Source organism: Lactuca serriola, chromosome 2 (assembly GCF_051521515.1).
Source record: "Lactuca serriola cultivar US96UC23 chromosome 2, Lser_US96UC23_V15, whole genome shotgun sequence".
In the NCBI taxonomy this organism is placed as follows: Eukaryota; Viridiplantae; Streptophyta; class Magnoliopsida; order Asterales; family Asteraceae; genus Lactuca; species Lactuca serriola.
The window spans coordinates 20,087,958-20,110,253 of record NC_136409.1 but is presented as its reverse complement, the minus strand read 5'-3'; positions in this window follow the sequence as shown (position 1 = coordinate 20,110,253).

Below are 22,296 nucleotides of genomic sequence, written 5' to 3'. Positions count from 1 at the left end.
CCTAGAAACATTGCGATCAGAGAAGCTTTACGCGAAGTTCTCTAAATACGAGTTTTAGATTTGAAGAGTCGAATTCCCGAAGCACACTATTAGTGATGTGGGAATTTTGAGGACCCTTCCAATAATCAAAACCGTTGAGAATTTGTCAACACCGAAGATACCGACGAGATTTCGCCAAATTCTAGGTCTCGTTGATCTACCGTCGTAAGTTCATTCGGAACTCCTCGCGAAATTACGGAACCCCTTATGACTTTGACTCAGAAGGGAGTGGCCCTTGACTAAGAAGAGAAGCAAGAGGGAGAAACGTTGGAATCCCAAGTGAGACAAAATCCTTTTGGAAGCCTCACTCTGGGAAGACTTGATACGCTTCGGAAAGCGTGGTAAGCCAAATCCAGAATAGTTAGGACCTCCGAGATTCTTGCCAAAATCGGTCCTGTAACTCACAAACCCAACATACACCACGAACTCAGTAACGTACATTTTACCCTTCACGTTTCGAACTTGAAAACGTACCTTTCCGTCAGGATTCTCGTAATCCCACTTGTCGAGATCGAGATCATTGAGAGCCTCACCTTCGTGGAAGAACCGTAGTGACCATGGACCGAGAGATCATGCAAACAAATCAGAATTGAACCATTTGTGAAGGTTCGTTAGAATACCAACCAAGGATCCGAATTCACTTGGAAGCTCAGGAAGAAAATCGATTAGGAAGTATCCCCACTACTTGTCTCGATTTTTCATACCTACTCCATCACCTAAATCCTAATTTCGGGACGAAATTCCTTCTAACGGGGGGATGATGTGACAATACGAAATTTCCATTATGTATAACATATCAAGTCAATAGAAGTCAGAACAGTTACTGTTAAATTTCAGACTTTTTGGAATAAGTTTGAGTATTCAAGGTTTAACACTTTAGGAGATATCAGTAGAGGGGATGCCCTAGGGTTTATTGTGCAACAATAAAGTCCCGACATATCAAAAGTTTAGAGTTTACGGCCGTAAACCCTAAAGGGGAGGGGTATAAAAGTGGCACTTAGCCATTTTTAGCATTTTTCCACCTTTCCAAGAGTAAACTCCCAAACTCTCTCAAGTATCTTCCCGACTTTCTTCGAGATCTTCAATCTAGTGAGTGTTTCTATATCTTTCAAGTTAGTATATGACTTAATCAAGTGTTTTAACACACATCCATCCGTCTAAATGTTCCAAAAAGGTTGATTCTTCAAGTTCACCAAGAACACCAAGAACACACACTAGTGTTCTTGGACTTTTGGCTCATTTCAAGCTTCTATACTGTAAGAGTTTCTATCCTAGAGTATCATACTGCTTAGTACACATCTTTAAATCAAGAAAATGTCCCAAGAACACCAAGAACAAGGTGTTCACGGTTGAAGAAGTCTTTGAACCGTAAACACCAAGTAAAGGTGCCAAAGGGTGCCTTTGGGTGCCTTAGTCCTTCACAATGCCTTAGGGACATGCCTAGATCCTTCCTTGATGTGTTTATCACATACAAAGGCACAAAAATCTCTCTTTTATATGTGTTTACCGTTTGGGGAGCTCCCAAAACCGTAAACACCCCAAATTATGTATAATGCCTCATATTCCTTCCTATGCCTTAGTAGCTAGCATGGATCCATTCTTTGATGAGCTAAGGTCTTGAAAACCCCCAAAATACCATAAACCTTATGATTTTACGGTAGTAAAATCAAAGGAAAATGGTTTAGGGACCGTAAACTCCAAATAGGAGTGAAATGGTGCCCTAGTTCCTTCCTTAGTCACATACTTCAAGTAGAAAAGCTTCTAGGGACTCTTGAGGCTTCAAACAACAAATGGTCAAAAAGGGTGTGAGCTTATGACCGTAAACTCAAGGGTTTACGACGGTAAACTCTTTTGGTTGTGACCACAAAACCGTAAACTCCCTAATGGAGTTTTCCTTGAACCCCAAGCACACTAGCCATTCCCTACAACACTTAGATGCAATCCTTGGGACTTATAACACTTGTATAAGGTGTTTAGCATGTCCTAGGGTGTCTTGAATTTGTTTATTAGTTGTTTAAAGACTAATTGGATACATATATGTGATATTATATGTTAACTAGGATCATAGAGTGTGTTGAAGACTTCACTTGAGACCTAGCAATCCTACATCTTCAGTTCATCCGTACCACTCACTACAGGTGAGTTCACACCCCTTAATCAATGATTTAAATGTTTTTAAATGCTTTTATGGGGGGGGGGGGGGGAATACATGTTGAATCATGCTAGTTATGATATCAATCACATGTGATTAATAACTAACATGCAATTAGATTTACTATACGTTAGTTGTTTTACCAAACAGATTTCTTCAAATGTTTGATTAAACGTTTTATATGTTTAAAACTCTTTATCAAACCGCTCTTACACTGTATGTTTCTTGTCGAACTCTGTTACAATTGTATTTCAAACAAAAGGTTTCTTTATACTTAAACTGTTTATTTAAACAAAATACTTTTAAACTGTTTTATAAACCGACATCAAGTCGAACTTTTCTTAGATATTAATCTTTTTCAAGGGTTTTATAAAACTCCTTTTATGCTTTTTATATTATCAAATGCATGCATGTATATGTATAGTTATATAAGTAATGCTTGAAGGACTTAGGAAGGCTAACCTGATTTATTTCCTTTTCCTCGTTGGGATGTGGTCTGGTAGGGTATCGAGTATCCGTCCGAAGGTCATTCAACTATTATTTATATATCATGTATACATATATAGACATAAAAGTACCCTCAGTCAGTTCAGTACCTTTGGCTAGCAAAGGTATACCTTCAGTATACTTGTACCTTACTAGTAACTATTATAGGTATAGTTAGGAGATACTACTTACCATTCCAAGTACAAGAAATACACCAGAGTCAGTTCATTCATGAGTCTATACTAAATGATATATGAAGGGATACACTTACTTGAATACACTTACATGGATACACTTACTTGAGTACACTTACATGGATACACTTACTTGAGTACACTTACATGGACACACTTACTTGGATACCTTTACATAGATATTTTGTTAAAAGCATGCCTGTATATGTATAGTTATATAAGTAATGTTTAAAGGACTTAGGAAGGCTAACCCGCTTTATTTCCTTTTCCTCGTTGGGATGTGGTATGGTAGGGTATCGGGTATCTGTCCGAAGGTCGTCTAAATATTAGTTATATATCATGTGTACATATACGGACATAATAGTTCTAGTCAGTCAGTTCAGTACCTTTGGGTAGCAAAGGTATACGTTCATATATCCCTAGTAAGCTATTATAGGTATAGTTTGGGCTTATATATGATTTGGTAATAAATATGGATTTCGAACTAGCGATTCGTTGCGGAAGTCACTTTTAGTTCCAAATGTAGAATAGGGACTACCAATCATATTATTACTTACTTACAGCGGGTCTCGTGAGAAGACTACTTACTTACTAGACGAGACTAACCATTCAGGCACCCAACTGTTAGCAACAGAGGTAATGAACTTCTACAGATGCCTACGGTTAATACTTATATTAGGGTACCTTTATGGGACTAACCATTCCTACACCCTGCTGTTAGCTACAGAGGAAAATGAACATCTACGGACGTCCAAGGTTACTACTATTAAGTCAGTCGCGATGTCGGGTTGATCCTAATACAAAAGGATAAACACTTACATGGCTATATTTTTCCTGTTACTTTTATTTTGTGATACATTCACATAAACGATGAGGTAGACTATATATATATATATATATATATATATATATATATATATATATATATATAGGGAAGAGTTATATGGAAAATAAATGATTAGGGCAACACATATTTGAACCAATGAAAACATGACAACACATCACTTCCATAATAACTTCCACAATACATTACTTGCGAAGAAAGAAATGGACACGTGTCATTTGATTATTGGTTCCGGTAGATGTTGCCCTAGTTATTTGTTTTCCATAGAACTCAATCCTATATATATATATATATATATATATATATATATATATATATATTGTTAATAGTAGTCATACAAGGGAGAAACCATCTTTGTTGCTTTCAAAACAGTTAGGTCTTGGTAGAAGATTTCATCTATACTAATAGGAATCATAGGGATTTCTAGGGTTTTTCAAACGCTTTCCATTACTTACAAACATTTCCACACTTGTATGAACTTTCTTTCAAAACAATGTCAAGACTTTAATTACAAGTTTTAAAAATCAAAGGCACATTAATACTTATGAATTCACCAGCTTTTTGGCTGATACTCGCTTTCAAAATAACTTGTATTCTCAGGTCATAAATAGACAGGTACGCCGACCAGGTTTTGTGAAGACAGAGCAGTTCAGACTCGTCTTTTATTTTGATTGTGCATGTTGTTGTCTTATACTATGAAAGAACACACTTGTAACTAAAATTATACTATTAATGCAATGGATGATGTTGTTGCTTGTTTACTACTTTGCATTGTTGTGATACATCACATGACGTACTCCGCCCCAGAACGTTTCCGCCATTCCGGTTTTGGGGTGTGACAATACACTTCCACAATTGAGACACGTGGAAGGTATCATGGAATATACTCAACTCTGTAGGTAGCTCCAAACGATACACTACCCTACCCACCCTGGCGGTCACCCTGAAAGGTCCAATATACTGAGGCCCCAACTTGGCTCTCTTCCTGAATCGAGTCACACCTTTCCAAGGTGAGACTTTCAAGAGAACGAAATCACCCACCTGAAACTCGAGCTCTGACCGTTGTCTATCCGCATAACTCTTCTGACGGCTCTGGGCTGTCAACAACCTCTGTCTGACCTGCTGAATCTGCTCGGTGGTCTGAAGTACTATCTCTGTGCCACCCATCACCCGCTGCCCTACTTCTCCCCAACAAATGGGAGTTCGACACCTCCTCCCATATAACAACTTAAAAGGATGCATACCGATGCTTGAATGATGGCTGTTGTTATAGGAAAACTCAGCCAAAGGCAGATATGTGTCCCATCTCCCTCCAAAATCCAATACACATGCACGAAGCATTTCCTCAAGAGTCTGAATAGTCCGCTCACTCTGACCATCGGTCTCAGGGTGATACGCAGTGCTGAAATGCAATCTCGTACCCAGCTCCTCATGAAACTTCTTCCAAAACCTGGAAGTAAAACGTACATCCCGATCCGACACAATCGAAATCGGTACCCCATGCCGAGACACTATCTCCCTCACATACAACTCTGCCAACTTCTCCACAGAAGAGCTCTCACTGATAGAAAGAAAGTGGGCACTCTTCGTCAGTCGATCCACTATCACCCAAATCGCATCGACACCCCTTGGGGTTCTGGGTAACTTGGTGATGAAATCCATAGAGATCTGTTCCCACTTCCACTGGGGAACCTTGAGTGGCTGCAACTTACCATGTGGACGCTGGTGCTCAGCCTTAACCTGACGACAAGTCAAGCACCTCTCTACAACCCACGTTACATCCCTCTTCATGCATGGCCACCTATAATCTCTCTTCAGATCCAAATACATCTTGGTGGCCTAGGGATGGATCGAGAACCTCGATCGATGCGCCTCCTCCATCAAGATGCTACGTGCCCCAACAATAAACGACACCCAAATACGACCCCGAAATGTCATAAGCCCTCGACTATCAGTCACAAACTCAGATACTTGCCCAATCACCCGTTCTTTCTTACGGTTCTTCGGCCTCACATCCTCGGCCTGGGCCTCTCGGATGGCATCCAACGCTAGAGTCATCACAGTCATCCTTATACACATACCTCGGATCGGGGCACTCTCTGCCCTCCGACTCAGGGCAACAACTACCACATTCGCCTTGCCCGGGTGGTACAGGATCTCGCAATCATAATCCTTAACCACATCCAACCATTTCCTCTGTCGCATGTTCAAGTTGGGCTGATCCATCAAATACTTCAAACTCTTGTGGTCCGTGTATATGGTACACCGTACCCCATACAAATAGTGGCGCCAAATCTTAAGGGCGAACACTACTGCCCCCAACTCCAGATCATGAGTGGGATACCTCACCTCATGAGGCTTCAGCTGCCTCGATGCATACGCTATCACATGCCTCCTCTGCATAAGCACTGCGCCTAGCCCAGATATCGATGCATCGCAATAAACCACAAAATCATCAACTCCCTTTGGAAGGGATACCACCGGGGCTTTGCACAAATTCTGGCGAAGAGTCTCAAACGAGGTTTGCTGCTCTGGACCCCATGAGAAGGCAACAACCTTCCGGGTCAACCTAGTGAGTGGCGCTGCAATCTTGGAGAAATCCTGAATGAATCTCCGATAATAACCGGCCAACCCCAGAAAACTCCTGATCTCGGTAGCAGACTTTGACACTTCCCAACTCATCATTGCCTCAATCTTGGTTGGATCAACCAATATCCCATCCTGATTAACGAGATGCCCCAGGAACTAGACCTCCCGTAACCAGAAATCACACTTGGAGAATTTGGCATAAAGCCTCTCCGATCTCAACACCTCAAGAACCTCTCTCAAGTGCTCTTCATGCTGCTCCCGGGATCTAGAATACACCAGAATGTCATGAATGAACACAATCACCGATCGATCCAGCATCGGCCTACAAACTCTGTTCATGAGATCGATGAATGATGTTGGCGCATTGGTGAGCCCGAAAGGCATCACCACGAATTCATAGTGCCCATAACGCGTCCTGAACGACGTCTTCTGGATATCCTCATCACGCACCCTCATCTGATGATATCCGGACCTCAGATCAATCTTGGAGAACCAAGATGCCCCCTGCAACTGATCAAATAAGTCATCAATCCTCGGAAATGGATAACGATTCTTAACCGTTATCTTGTTCAACTCCTGGTAATCAATACACATCCGGTGTGAACCATCCTTCTTTTTAATGAAGAGGATCGGTGCTCCCCAAGGCGAGCTGCTCGGACGTATAAACCCCTTCCCCAACAGCTCCTGCAGCTGTGAGGACAACTCCTGCATCTTCGGCGGTGCTAGGCAATAAGGCGCCTTAGCGATAGGCGCGACCCCGAGAATCAAATCGATGCGAAACTCCACCTGCCTCTCGGGAGGCACATCCGGCAACTCCTCGGGAAATATATCCGGGAACTCACGCACTATCGGGACATCAACAAACAAACTTGGCCTCCCTGAGGCCTCCGGTATATCCATCACATAGGCTACAAACCCCTTGCAACCCTGCTGCAAACTCTGCCTCGCCCTGGCAGCCGAACAGAATGCTGACCCCCTACGAGTCCCTTCACCATAAACTGTTAGCACTCATCCACTAGGATCACGGATCATCACTAGCTGCTGCTCACAGTCTATTACTGCCCCAAATCGGCTCAACCAATCCATGCCTATGATAACACATACGTCCCCCATCGCAATCGGGACCAGATCTATCGGAAACCCAACGCCGAAGATCTCAAGTACACACCCCCAAATCACCTCTGTGGCATACACTGCTCGCTCGTCAGCTATAGAAACACGCAAAGGTCGACTCATCACCTCTTTCTGGATACTGATGTGCCTACTAAATGCTAATGACACAAAAGACCGACTCGCACCCGAGTCAAATAACACCAAAGCAGGTACAGAATTCACAAGAAAAGTACCTATGCATAACATAATATAAACACAAGATCTTATCACAACATAAATAAATATGAACTGAATACATACCAGCCACGACGTCGGGTGTTGCACGGACCTCCTCCGCTGGCAGTTGGAACGCTCTCCCTTGTGCCTTCGGCGCCTCGGCCTTCACCGACCGACCCTCAATAGCTCGCGTAGCAGCAGGGGCAAATCCCTTCGGCGTGCCCTGTTGTTTCCCCCTCAACTGCGGACACTCGGCCTTCCGATGTCCGGTCTGGTTGCAATGAAAGCAAACCATGAACTCCTTGGGGGCAATTCTTGGCGATGTGCTCCTCCTTGCCACACTTGTAGCAAGCACCAGATCTACAAACCCCATCATGACCACTGCCGCACTTCCCGCAAGTGTGGCCCTTCTGTCCCCCCAAATCTCGAATTGGGGGGCTTTCCCCGCTTGGCTGCCGGTTGAGACTGTGCCGGTCGGCGATCCCTGCTCTAAGACTCGGCCTCCTCCCTGGCCTGAGTCTCCAGCTCTATCTCCCTCTTCCGGGCATTTGCCTGGAGCTCAGCAAATGTCCGATATGATGAGTTCATTGCGAACTCACGAATGTCTCTCATTAGAACGCTCAGATATCGACTCATACGTGCCTGCTCAGTCGACACGTGCTCAGGGCAGAACATCGCCCTCTCATGAAACATCCTGGTAATCACAGTAACTGACTCAGTACCCTTCTTGAGGGTCAAGAACTCCTGAGCCAACCTTTCCCTTTCCACCGGGGGAACATACTCATCTCTGAACAGGGTGGTGAACCTCTCCCAGGTCACCGCTGAAATCTCCGCAGAACTAAGATGCATAGTCACAAACTTCCACCAGTCCTTCGCTCCCAAGCGAAGTTGGTTCAGCGCAAACCGAAACCTCAGATGCTCTGGACATGAACAGGTGTAGAAGCATCCCTTAATGTCAGATATCCATCTCATCGCAGCAATCAGGTCCTGCTTCCCGTCAAACTCTGGTGGCTTCATGTTGCTGAACTCCCGGTACAGCAACGAGTCACCCCTTGTGGCCTGGCGGCAGCGACAGCTGCAGTGGCCACAACAACAGCAACATCAGTAAGAGTAGCGTACTGCTCATCAAAGGTCTCAATCAGTGTGGTCTTAATAGACCCGAACATCTCTGGAATCTCAGCTCGGACGACAACAGCCACCTCCTCATGAATCATTTGGCGGAGCTCCTCATCGCTCACGCCTCCCTCGCTGGTCTCTGGTCTGTGGCGCGTCCCAACCATGATGTCTCTGAAATACAACACAAAAATATCAGGGACTCGCTCGAGTATACTCACACTCGAAAACCCAATCCTACTTGATTCCTAGTACCCTAAGGATTCCTACTTGGACTGCACACTGATCCGGTGTTTCCAGTAGTACGGGCCCAATACTACCTTCCACACCGCACAAGTATTCATCCCAAGTCATCCTCCCAGGATCCCAAGTCACAAGTACTCTATCCCCTTCCACACATAAACTACCCTTTGGTAGACTCTCATAGCACATCACTGCTACCTACTCATTCTAAAGCATCCCATGGCAGCAGAAATCTTCCTAGGCTAAGGCATCACAAATCAGACCACTCTAGTCCTAATATGAATACCTAGCCTACTCTAGCATGCATAACACATTTCAATATATCTCATAACACATAATGCTACGATAATTTGGGAAATCACCGTTCGGGCGCTGGCTGAGCGTACACACTGTTTCCTTGCGTACCTTCTAAATTCTTTTACTCTTTAGAAAAATTGTTTATTTTATGAAAATCTTTCTCAAATCCTCAGTGTGAGTTCAAATACACCCGAAGGTGAATCCGAATCCCTCAAACCAAGGCTCTGATACCAATTTGTAACACCGATAAATTTCAAACAATTTTTCATTTAATTTTTAATAAAAACATTTCATTTCCAAATCATTCCAAAATCATGTATCCAATATTTTCACAAAAACACAATACATAATCCATATCCCAAGATCTCAAAAACATATCATCTGCAAGTGTGTACTGATCATGTCGGCGCCTTCCCGCGATCATCACTGGTACCTAAAACACATAACACACAAACAGTAAGCATAAATGCTTAGTGAGTTCCCTAAATACCACATACAACACATACGCCTTTCCAGGCCATAACTCTATAGGATCTTCCGATCCAAGTGTCTCAGGGGATTTCCATCCCATAACTCTGTTGACCTTTCGGCCCATACTCTGTTGAGCTTCCGGTCCATATCATCATACTCGTATCATAACGTATCACATATATAACATGCATCACATATACATCATACACATAAGACCTTCCGGTCACTCATAATTACCCCATCGGGTATGACATAGTGAGAAGACTCACCTCGCTGATGTCAGATAATAACTCATGGTCGATTCCCCGACGTATCGTCCTCCTATATCATAAGTACATCTCTAATTAATACTTTCCTGAATTAGTTTGACTAACATTATTAAGTCAACACTAGTCAACCCTGGTCAACGCTGGTCAACGGTCAACCTTTAACCCGACTCGTCGAGTCTTGCATAGACTCGTCGAGTCCATAGGTGAACTCGAGTCCTTTGAATCCTTACTGACTCACCAAGTCACTCACCCAACTCGGCGACTCATCCACTGATCTAAGTCACGGGACAACCCGCTCCGACTCATCGAGTCTGGTCATGGACTCGACGAGTTCGTTTCATGCTCAACCTCAAACAACCTTCTGAGGTCAGATCTATTCCTCTAATCCTTAGATCTAACCTTCCCAAGCTCATTAATCACGTAAAGTCTCTATCTTGATGCACATGAAACATCTATATGACCATATATGATGATTTATCCCAAAATACCATAACCCAAGGTCATAACCTCCATTTTCCTTCATAACGCTTGATGAGTAAGGTTCTCTGGACCTCTATGGATCCAGATCCAAAGCCTCATCACCAGAAAGGGACTATTTGGACATCAAATCAACCTAAAAAAGGGCCCAAGAAACCCTAAATACATATATTTATCATAAAATAGAAGAAGAGCCGAATTACTACCTCAAATGCGATAATCTTAGCTTCAAATCCACAGAATAGAAACCTCCTTTTCTTCCTCTTGACTAGGACCTCCTTCTTCTTGCTAAACAATACCACAAAGGTCAAGAATGGCTTCCTTTCTCTCTCAAAATGCTCAAGCACTCTAGGGTTTCTCTCTATGGACTGGTAGCTGCAAATGAAGGCCATAAGGGCCTTTAAATAGGTCCAAACCCGAGAAATTAGGGTTTCTTTCGTCAGCTCTGACTCGGTGAGTCACTCCCATGACTCGTCGATTCCCCTCATTAACCACGTCATCCAGTCGCGACCAGACTCAACGAGTCTAAGCACCAACTCGTCGAGTCACTTTACATAACTAAAGAAATACGCATAAATCAATATACCTGAGAAACTGGGTGTCACAAAAACACATTATCATTTTCAATTGAAATCATGTGTACTGTAACCAGCTATGGTCACTTTATAAACTGTTTACTAAAATTAACAATAAGCTATGGTTGTCTTAGGGTATGTTTGAGTTAGCTTTTTTATGTCAAAAGTGATTTTTAAGAAAAGTGATTATTAGCTTATACTTTTAGGAAAAGCTGGTTTTAAAAAATGTTTGGATACGAAAAACTGCTTTTTCAGGAGTAAAATGGTTAAGAAGCTAAAAAGCTAGGATTTTCCAGCTTTTTGAAAGCTTAAATTTTTTCCCATCCAAAAAGCTGTTTTAAAAAGCGTTTTTAAAATAGACAAACACTTTTTTAGCTTATTAGCTTTTTAAAAAGCTAATAAACGTTTTTGAAAAGTTATCCCAAACACCCACTTAGTCGTATGATCTCTTTTATTTAACATTTATGTCACTGTGTTCGAACCTAGTAGTAGCTGTTTTTTTGCACGCGGGTCATAAGGGTCATAAAGCTCTGACCTACTTCAGATCTACCAGAAGTTCATCCCATTCAACACAAAATCCGACCCATACAAAATATAGGCTCATATATGATCCCTTAACCTTTTCTTTTTACAATTTGACCCATGTTTTTTTTGTCCACGCTTTTTTTTTAACAAATTCAACCAACCTTTTTTTATAAACTTTGTCTTTTTTAAAAAAATAGTTTTTTATTTAGAAGATTATATTTCTTACAAATTCTTTCAAATCTTATTTAACAATATAGATTTTAACAAATTTGTATTTATAGAATTATCATTTTACAACTTATTTTTTTAAAAAAATAGATGTTTTGATGCCTATGTTTTTTTAAAGACTTCTTTGTTTTTACAATTTATCATTTTTAAAAAAAAATGTTTATTCTAAATTTTTTATATATTCGTTTTCATATAGGTATGGTTGTAAAAAAAATGTAACAATTCACTTTTACAGACCAGCAATATATTATTACGTATAATTAAACTTAATTCACCATAATTATATATTACATATTATACTTACATAAAATTCAATAACATCGTGCGTGGTGCAAACCGGAATATTTTGGTTAACTTTTGAGTTTAAATTTTTTACCGTTTAAGCTAAAAATGAAATCCCCCCTTCGTGTAACTTTGAGAAGGTTAAAAAAATGTTATATACTACTATCAAAGTATGTGTAACTTGAAAAGAAAACCCAAAATATTCAAAGGTAGCTTATAAAAACCCTAACATTTTCAAAAACTCGTTTGTGTATTATTTGAAGATTTTATGTGTTTTTACTAATTAACAGAGATATCCCTCCCTAAATCAATTTTTCCATATATGTGTTATGTAAACATTCATGTATACTTCTAATTTGCAGTTTTATTGTGTCCGAGTTACATGAATTATAGAGTTTCTCCATTGATTCCAAGCTTTTAATGAATGACAATTTAGTTTTGTGGATGCATGTTCAATCAAATAAAACTTTAGGAAACGCTATTAATTTTTTCTGATTTTTTATAAAATTTGTTGATGCCCTTCAAAAAAAGATTTATAAAATTGTTCAAAGGAAAAAATCAATTAAAAAACAATTATAGAAATTGAATTCATTTAGTTTTACTGTTTAGAACGCTTGGCTGGAAGGAGGATGTAAATTTTGTGAAACTTGACGATGAATCCCCAATAATCGTTGTCGTGATTGTAGCGAAGAACCGAGAAACAGATTGAACTTTCTGTATTGAATATGACATTTTCTGATGCGCGTCGTTCATAACATTTGACATTACCAATTTACCCTTTTGTATGGTTGTTCAAGTGTACACCTATAATACCCTGTTTATTAAATGAATAAATAGACAAATTAATGAATGAATAATAGCCATAAAATCAATAATAATATAGAAAGGTGTTGGTCTCGAGGAGTTAACTGTCACAATTTTAGAAGTTGGGGGTTAAAAGTGTAAGTTCCGGATTGATTTTGTAAACATTTATGAATGCAGGGTTTGCTTGGTAAATTATTGGAACTTAATTTGAAGAGATTTTGGAGGCTAAGGGGCTGAATGGTAATATATCGACTTTAGTTGAAAATAATTTATAGAAGAGGGGTTGTTTGGTAACTGTTGGACTTATTATGAAAAGAATTATGGGAGCAGGGGTATAATGGGTAAATCTTGGAGCGAATTCGAAAGTATTTCTGAAGGGAGGGACCATTTGCGTCATTATGGAAATAAGTTGTAAGGAAGTCGGGTATATAACCGTCCCATAACCCTAACCCTAGGGAACTCCTACAACTACCAACCTTATGTCTCCCACCACCGGCCGCCACCCTCCTTCCTACGACTTCCGGCCGCTGAAGACGATGAGTCGCCACCATAACCGTCTCTGATCATAAAAATGGCCTCAGGCGACCACAAGACTGCCACCATTCTTCTCCTTCTCCAGCCGTCATGATGGACCCTCTCAGTCATCTCCGCCTTGTTGAGACGATCGCCACATTATCACCGCTACTTCGCCATCGGAGTGCCACAAGCACAATGTTACACCCCAAAACCGGAACGACGGAAATGTTCTAGGGTGGAGGACGTCATGTTTAGTATCACAAGACATGCATCCTAGTAAGAGAAGTAATAAAAAACCATTTCATTAGAAATAAAGTGTTTATAAAGTGTGTGTTCACAAAACATAGAATACATAAGCAAATAACAAAACAAGAGTTGGAGCTATTATGCTCCATCTTCTGAATTCCCAGCGCAAGTAAATGTCTACTAGTTTCCTAAGAATACAAGTTATTTGAAAGAGTTTATCAACAATTAAGTTGGTGAGTTCATAAGATTTTAGTGATGTAAGTATGTTGTAGAAAATTTAGTAAGCTGTAAGTTATGTTTTAGAAAAGTTCGCCCGTTCCTCCAGAAAATCCTATATTTCCTGTTTTGATGAAAGATAAGTAATAATGACTCTACAATCCTTTTTATGAGTACTAAATGGATACAAGTTAAAAAAAACTCAGTGTAAACAAACAATCAATTGTGTGTATCTGCCCTAAGCCCACAACCAAACAAGGAACAGGAAATGAGGCGGATGGCACACATCCCATTGGTTGTTAGATCCTTGTTGTATATAACCCTGGTGTATTTACTTGGTACTCACGGAGTTAACAGTAATAGTTCCTTTATATTTGATGAAAAGATCCTTTGAGAAAAACCCTCATTTCTTATAATAAAATAGTAACCACAGTGGCTCCTCGTATAATCTCTTAGGTTATACAAGCTATATATGATCTAATATCGAATAGATAGTTAATTGTGTGAATCCGCCCTAAGCCCACAACCAAACAAGGAACAGGGAATGAGGCGGAAGACACTCATCCAACTATCTATCGGGTATTAATTATATATAACCCTGATGTATAAGCTAAGGTATTATAGAATTAATCACCCATGGTCCTTTAAGTTACACTGGTTTAATAAAATGGATTAAACCCTTTACTAGTAAGTTTCTAGCTTTAAATACCAAAAGTTCTGTTTGAAAAGTATGTTTTGTACTAGAAAAATGTGCATTGAATTAGTGTCCTATGACCTGACCCATACCTAGTACCCCTTATGATGACTTAATGTATACGGAACATATATATAACTAAGATTGAATGGGTAATAGGCTGGGTGAATCCGCTCTAAGCCCACAACCAAAAAAGGAACATGAAATGAAGCGGAAAGCACACATCTTATTACCTATTGGGTCCTATTAATATATATCCCTTGATGTATACATTAAGGAATCATAAGGTTAGCATTATAGGTCCCTTTTTACTGAATGTACTAGACCCGACTGTTCTGTTTGTCGCTTGTAAAATGTAAGTTTTCCCTAGTTTATAACTATCTTGACTCGAAATAGTTTGTATTAACTTTCAAGTGGTACTGCCACTTTATGAAAGTAATGGAAAAATATAAGTACTTGGTGCCTTCTATATTGAATCCCGACGTACTGATTACCTAAAAACATGTTTGTTTTATTAAGTTCATAATGTGAAGGCTAGTTCCCATACTATACGCTCTCCCTGACGGAAGATTTTGGGAACCAAATGCGACATTAGCAAACCAGTTGCTAGGCCGTGTAATCCACATTAAAGTTATATGATCATGTATACCCAATAAGTTATCACCTTTTGTTTAGAACAATGCGTTAGTGATTATTGGTATAGTTAGATCCTGTAGTGTTCCATGTTATAGCAACATAGTGTGTTCGTTCTGTTATTGTATCTTAGCGTCTTCTCTTGTTATAGTATCTTAGCGTCTTATCTTGTTATAGTATCTTAGTGTGTTCTTTCTGTTATCGTGTATTGTATCTAGTATGAACTGAACCTCTAAACTATACCCTTATAGTTTACTAATGTTTTACTTGAACTATTATTGAAAAGACTCATTTGTCTACTAAGTTATGCGTGTACTTTAAAAACGGAGTTTTATTAAACTAAAAAGTAACATAACTCTAAAAGAGTTTTTGAAATGTTTTGATCACTTATAAAAGACTTAAGCAATCTTTTGAAAGATGTTTATAACAAACATTTACACAATTATCATTGTGTTCAACGTGTATCCCCCCCCCTTAAAACATTTTAAATAGTTTAAAAGATTGATTACGGGGTATGAACTCACCTGATGTGGGTGATTCAAACGAATATGCGTGTAAGGATGAGAAGCTCCACGAATGAATTCTCGGGACTTAACGAGTCCTGAATGACATATAATGGCATATATTGACATAAATATAGTGTTTAGAAGCAACCAAATGCAAGGAAACACTTCACGGGACTAGGAAACACTTTGACCAAGTGTTGGAATTGATGGGTTTTGAGCATTCTAGCACTTCCTAAGTGTACATGCAACCCTAATAACCTTGGATCTATGTTTGTCTAATTATCATGCAAAGTTGATTTCCAAGGCTATGATCCTATCTAGCATACATGGGGAACAATTTTAACTTAAATAATAGATAGAACTACATACCTTGTTGTTGTAAGTGTTCTTTGAAACCTTGTGAGCCTAGCACCCCAAGTGTGATTCCTCAAATGCTTCACACAACACCAAATGCTATGGAGTAAACTTGGAGAGAAAGTATAACACTCTAAAAATCGGCTCTAGCCCTCTTGTTTCTTAGTGTGTCAGATTTTAGGGAGAACACATTGCTTATATAGTGTGTTGACACATCTAGGGTTACACCATGTAAACCCTAATGTGTCATGACTCTTCATTTCCATGACCCATGGGTTTGTAACTCCCATGGAGCCTCCATGGAGCATCCAATGGGTCCAACCCAACTTGATTATCCATGGAGCCTCTTAGCCCACTATATAAGTTATGAATGATTTACATAATCAACCCATATATTTAATTAGTTATCTTTTGATCACTTAATTGATTCCAAAATTAATTCTTGATCAAACTAATTAAATAATATTATTAATATATTAGAACTTATAATATATTAATAACCACAAGTGTTATTTCTCTCATTTAGTCTATCCAATTGCATGGTGCCATGCAACCCAAATGGACCATGCCGGGTCGGGTCAAGTACCTACCAGAAATAGTTATGGACTTAGACACCTTATCCAACAGTCTCCCACTTGGATAAGTTTAATAACTATAACTGCAAGTATGACTTCAGGAACCGATCGGCAATCGTAGCTCTTTTTAAGGTTTCTTGGAACTGAGAAAATGATGGTACGCCATTTCAGATAAGGGATCATATAATCCTCTGTTCTTAGATATCAGCCGGACAAACACATGGAACATAGTCTTGCTTATTGTCCAGCAGTTTGTTTCCCGATTTCCGATTTGTTTGACAAAGAACTTAATTGAACACATCAACTTAGTTCTGACCGGGCCCGGTACATAGGTCAAAACAAAATCATCGAGGGGCCCATATATCAGCTTCTAATCCAAGAAGGAACAGATAAACTTCGACTCATATGCTTGTTCTGCTACTTGTTAAATTACACACAAACGCACATTTTATAATATCGAGTTACCAATGCGGTTTCATACGTTCAATGCATAACTAACTCATAGTTAACAACTAATATCTCTAGGTTTGAAGACTTATATGATATTACCGTCTCACGATCACTCGAGATAAATTCCATGAAGTGATACCAGCGAGCGTGGGTTGAATCCAATACTCAGAACTTATGAGCACTCATGAGTGTTGAGGCCATGTCCAACATCTTAGACCTCTACAACCAACTCATGACAGTCTTACTTCATATCTACTTCCAACATATGACCGACTGTGGATAATTTGGATAATATGTAAAACAACATAAATATTCTGGAAGTCAAAACATGCAAAAGAAATAATAGTAAATGATTGACAAGAGATAGCAACACTTTACTCCTAAATAAACACAACTTTTATTCATCATCAAATGTCAATTACATTGTACAAATTTCAAAATTATCTAACTACTAAAACTAATATCATCCTTCAGCCCTATGCTCCTAGCATGCTGGAGATGCTTAACCCTACCCGGTCCCTTCGTGAGGGGATCTGTCGGGTTCTCATCCGATGATACCCTCTTTACCATGAGGAGTCCTTCTTCTATACGATGTCTGATGAAATGATATTTTCTGTCAATGTGTCTGGATCTCCCATGATCCCTTGGTTCCTTTGCTAAGGCAACTGCACTTTCAATATCATAGAAAATCTCTATAGGCTTCGATATAGCTGCTACAACTCCAAGGTCTCCAATGAAATTCTTTAGCCACATAGCCTCTTTTGCCGCCTTGCTTGCCGCTATATACTCTGATTCGCAAGTTGAATCAGCTACTGTCTCCTGCTTGGAACTTTTCCAAGAGATTGCTCCTCCATTTAAGGTAAAGACCCAGCCCGACTGAGAGCGGAAATTATCCCTATCAGTCTGGAAGCTAGCATTACTATACCCTACAACTCTCAAGTCATCACTCCCACCGAGGGTAAGGACCCAGTCCTTAGTCCTCCGCAGGTACTTGAGAATGTTCTTTACCGTTGTCCAGTGAGCCTTACCAGGATTCCCCTGATACCTGCTAACCATGCTTAAAGCAAAAGCTACATCAGGTTGAGTACAGGTCATTGCATACATGATCGAGCCTACTGCCGAAGCATAAGGTATCCGACTCATTTCTGCTATCTCATCCTCAGTACTCGGTCTCTGAGTCTTACTCAGTCTAGTGTTACTGTGGATGGGTAACTCTCCTTTCTTGGAATCTTGCATGCTGAATCTCTTCAACACCTTGTCCAAGTAGGTACTTTGACTAAGTCCAATTAGTCTTTTACTCCGGTTTCTCAAAATCCTTATCCCTAGAATATAGGCAGCTTCTCCTAGGTCCTTCATAGCAAAACACTTCCCAAGCCAGGACTTAACTTCCTGCAGAGTTGGGATGTCATTTCCTATGAGTAGTATGTCATCCACATACAGTACCAAAAAGCTAACTATACTCCCACTAGCCTTGACATATACACAAGATTCATCTTCACTCCTAGAGAAGACAAACTCTTTGACCTTCTCATCAAATCAAAGATTCCATCTCCGAGGTGCTTGCTTTAATCCATAGATGGATTTCTCAAGCTTACACACTCTATTAGGGTACTCTATGCTGACAAAACCCTCTGGCTGATTCATGTAAACATCCTCAGCCAACTTTCCGTTAAGGAAAGTAGTTTTGATATCCATTTGCCATATTTCATAGTCATGAAATGCAGCTATGGCTAGCAATACCCTAATGGACTTGATCTTGGCTACTGGAGAAAAGGTCTCATCATAATCCACTCCAGGAGTTTCAGAGAAGCCCTTTGCTACCAGTCGAGCCTTATAAGTGTGTACATTACCATCCATGTCGGTCTTCTTCTTGAAGATCCATTTGCACCCTACAGTCTTATGACCTGGTACATTCTCAACCAAGTTCCAAACTTGATTGTCATACATGGATTGTATCTCGCTATCCATTGCCTCTTTCCATTTAGCAGACTCAGGGCCTGCCATGGCTTCCACATAGCTGTTAGGTTCATCTAGACCTACTAGTGTCTCATCACTAATAAGTGTCTCACCTTCCGCAGTAATATGGAAACCATAGTAATGCTTAGGTACATTCCTAACCCTTGTGGAACGCCTCAGAGGTACAACTGGAGGTATAATTGGATCACATTCTCACTTAGGTCAATTAGCCTCCCACTGTCTCCTTGGCTTATGAACTCTCTCTCTCTCTCTCGAAAGACAACCTTCCTTGCTACAAAGACCACATTCTCACTAGGTCTGTAGAAGAGGTAACCAAAGGATTTTTGTGGGTAGCCGATGAAAATACACTTCTCGCTTCGAGGTTCGAGCTTGTCATGAGTCTCGCATCTCACAAAAGCCTCGCAACCCCAAACCTTGATGTGGGCTAGACTAGGAACTTTTCCAGTCCACATCTTGTGAGGTGTTTTGGCGACCTTCTTTGTAGAGACCAGATTAAGGATATGGGTGGCAGTCTCTAAGGCATACCCCCAAAATGAGATTGGTAGTGTAGCTCGAATCATCATGGAACGAACCATGTCCAACCAGGTTCGATTAAGCCTCTCAGCTACACCATTCAACTGTGGTGTCCTGGGAGGTGTCAATTGTGACACAATCCCACATTCCCTTAGATAATCGAGGAACTCAGTACTAAGATACTCACCACCACGATCGGATCGAAGCATCTTAATGTTCCTGCCCAATTGATTCTCGACTTCTTGTTTAAACTCTTTAAACCATTCAAAAGTCTCTGACTTATGCTTGATTAAGTAGACATATCCATATCTACTATAATCATCCGTAAAAGTTACATAATAACGATTAGCATCCCTTGTGGCATGTTTGAAGGGTCCACACACGTCCGTGTGTACAAGATCCAACAAACTTTCACCCCTCTCACAAGAACCAGTGAAGGGTGACTTTGTCATTTTTCCAAGTAAGCATGATTCGCAACTATCATCTGACTTTAGGTCAAATGACTCCAAGACTCCATCCTTTTGGAGTTGGCCTATGCGTTTCTTGCTTATATGTCCAAGACGAAAATGCCATAATGATCCTTTATCCAAGTTATTGTTATTAGAATAATCAATACACAATACATTATTTCCTAAGTTATTTACAACAGACACAGCTTCATACACACCATCACAAGGTAATGCTTTAAAATAAAACACATTATTAAAGAAAGCATTTATTCCACCAGTTTCATTATCAAAAGAAAAGGTAAAACCTTGTTTATACAAAGCATGAAAGGAAATAACATTTCTTGCCATTTCTGGCGAATAACAACATTTATTCAAATCTAAAGTAAATCCACTACTAAGCAACAAAGTATAAACTCAAATCTTGGTGACAGGTGAAACTTTCCTATTTGCCATGATCAAGTTTATCTTTCCATGCTCCACATTCTCACTTCTTCTTAGTCCTTGCATTTCAGAACAAATATGAATATCGCAACCAGTATCAAGGACCCAAGAGTTAGAATAGAGTGAATTATTAGATGAGATAGTGTAAATACCTGTATGGTTGGGTTTAACTTTCCCATCCTTCAAATCTTGCTGGTACTTTGGACGGTTACGCTTTCAGTGCACCTTTTCGTGGCAGTAGAAGCATTCAGCCTCTTTGAGATCAGAAGAAGGTGTAATGAAACCTTTCTTGGTTCTGCAAGAAGAGGAGCCATCAAGAGTCTTACCCTTGGTACCCTTCGAAGGGTTCTTTCTCTTCTTCCCTCTACCTTTCCCTATTGCCAGGACATGTGCTGAGTTTGGAGTAGTAGCAGGAGTGGTCACAACCGACTTACCTTTAAGACCTGATTCTGCGGTCTTTAGGAGTCCCTGAAGTTTGCTAAGTGTAACTTCCTCCTTATTCATGTGGTATGTCATGCAGAATTGATCATAACACGAAGGTAAGGAGTGCAAAATAATATCTATTGCTAACTCCTCAGGGAAGTTCACATTCAACTTCATTAATCGATCCACATACCTTTGCATTTTCTACATGTGGCTTGTGATGGGTTCACCATCTTTCATTCGGGTTGTGATCATAGAGGAGATGATTTCATATCGCTCTTGACGAGCACTCTGATGGTAGCGGACCATCAAATCCTGGTGCATCTCAAAATTATAGTAGTCCTCATAGGACTTTTGGAGCTCGGCTGTCATGGTGGCCATCATGATGCATGCCACTTTGGTAGCATCTCTTTCATGTGCCTCATATTCAGCAAACTCCTCAAGAGTAGTAGTTGGCTCAAGCACCTTGAGCTCCTTGTCAAGAACATATTCCTTGTTCTCGTAACGAGTGACCATCCTGATGTTTCTGATCCAATCAGTAAAGTTGGATCCATCAAAGATGACTCTCCCACAAAGGTTCATGAGAGAGAAGGAGCCTGTAGGGTTTGAGCCAGGAGTAGCATTGTTCGAAGACATCTGAAAAGAAGGAAAAAGGTTTAGTTTAGATATAGGGATAGTCCTCAATAAAACACCCAAATGTAATATTAAGGCTAGGATCCAATCACAATATATTATAACCTAGAAGAGGGATGCCATAATCTAAGTTATAACATATTTGAAAGGTAGGTGAATGACGATTCACCAATTTCCACCATGAAAATGAAATATAAATTATTAGGTTTTATTTGGCTTTTAGAAATCCCTAGATTCTTTGAGATTCATTGAACTTTTCAATGGCATGTTTCAATCTCGAGTGTGCCCTTCATGTTTTGTGACTGGGATACCGAGGATCACAAAACAAGGTGTGAAGTAACTATGCAAATTACTTGGTACCCTTAATGTTTTTTGCTTAATCGTTGTGCCAGTAAACCACACACGCTCCTTCCGACCTCATGAAAAACCTTAAGTCACCCTTTGGCTTCCTTGTTAAGTCCAAGTTAGTGTGCCGGTAAACCACACACGCTCCACCAACGACTTAAACAAGTTGCAAAGTGTAATTTCATGGATTAGCACCTTATTCACATTTTTCCTAAAGTAACTAAGATTGGGAATTTATAAAACATTTAGTTACTTTATAATAATCATTATAATTTTAATGAGAATTTATAAGTCCTTGTCTTACCCGTTCGGTTAACGACCCTCCACCAGTCAAGCAAGCGGTGGGTGAGAGTGGACACCCATTAAGTTGCCATTTTATAGGCAACAACCTTATACCCACCTTATAGA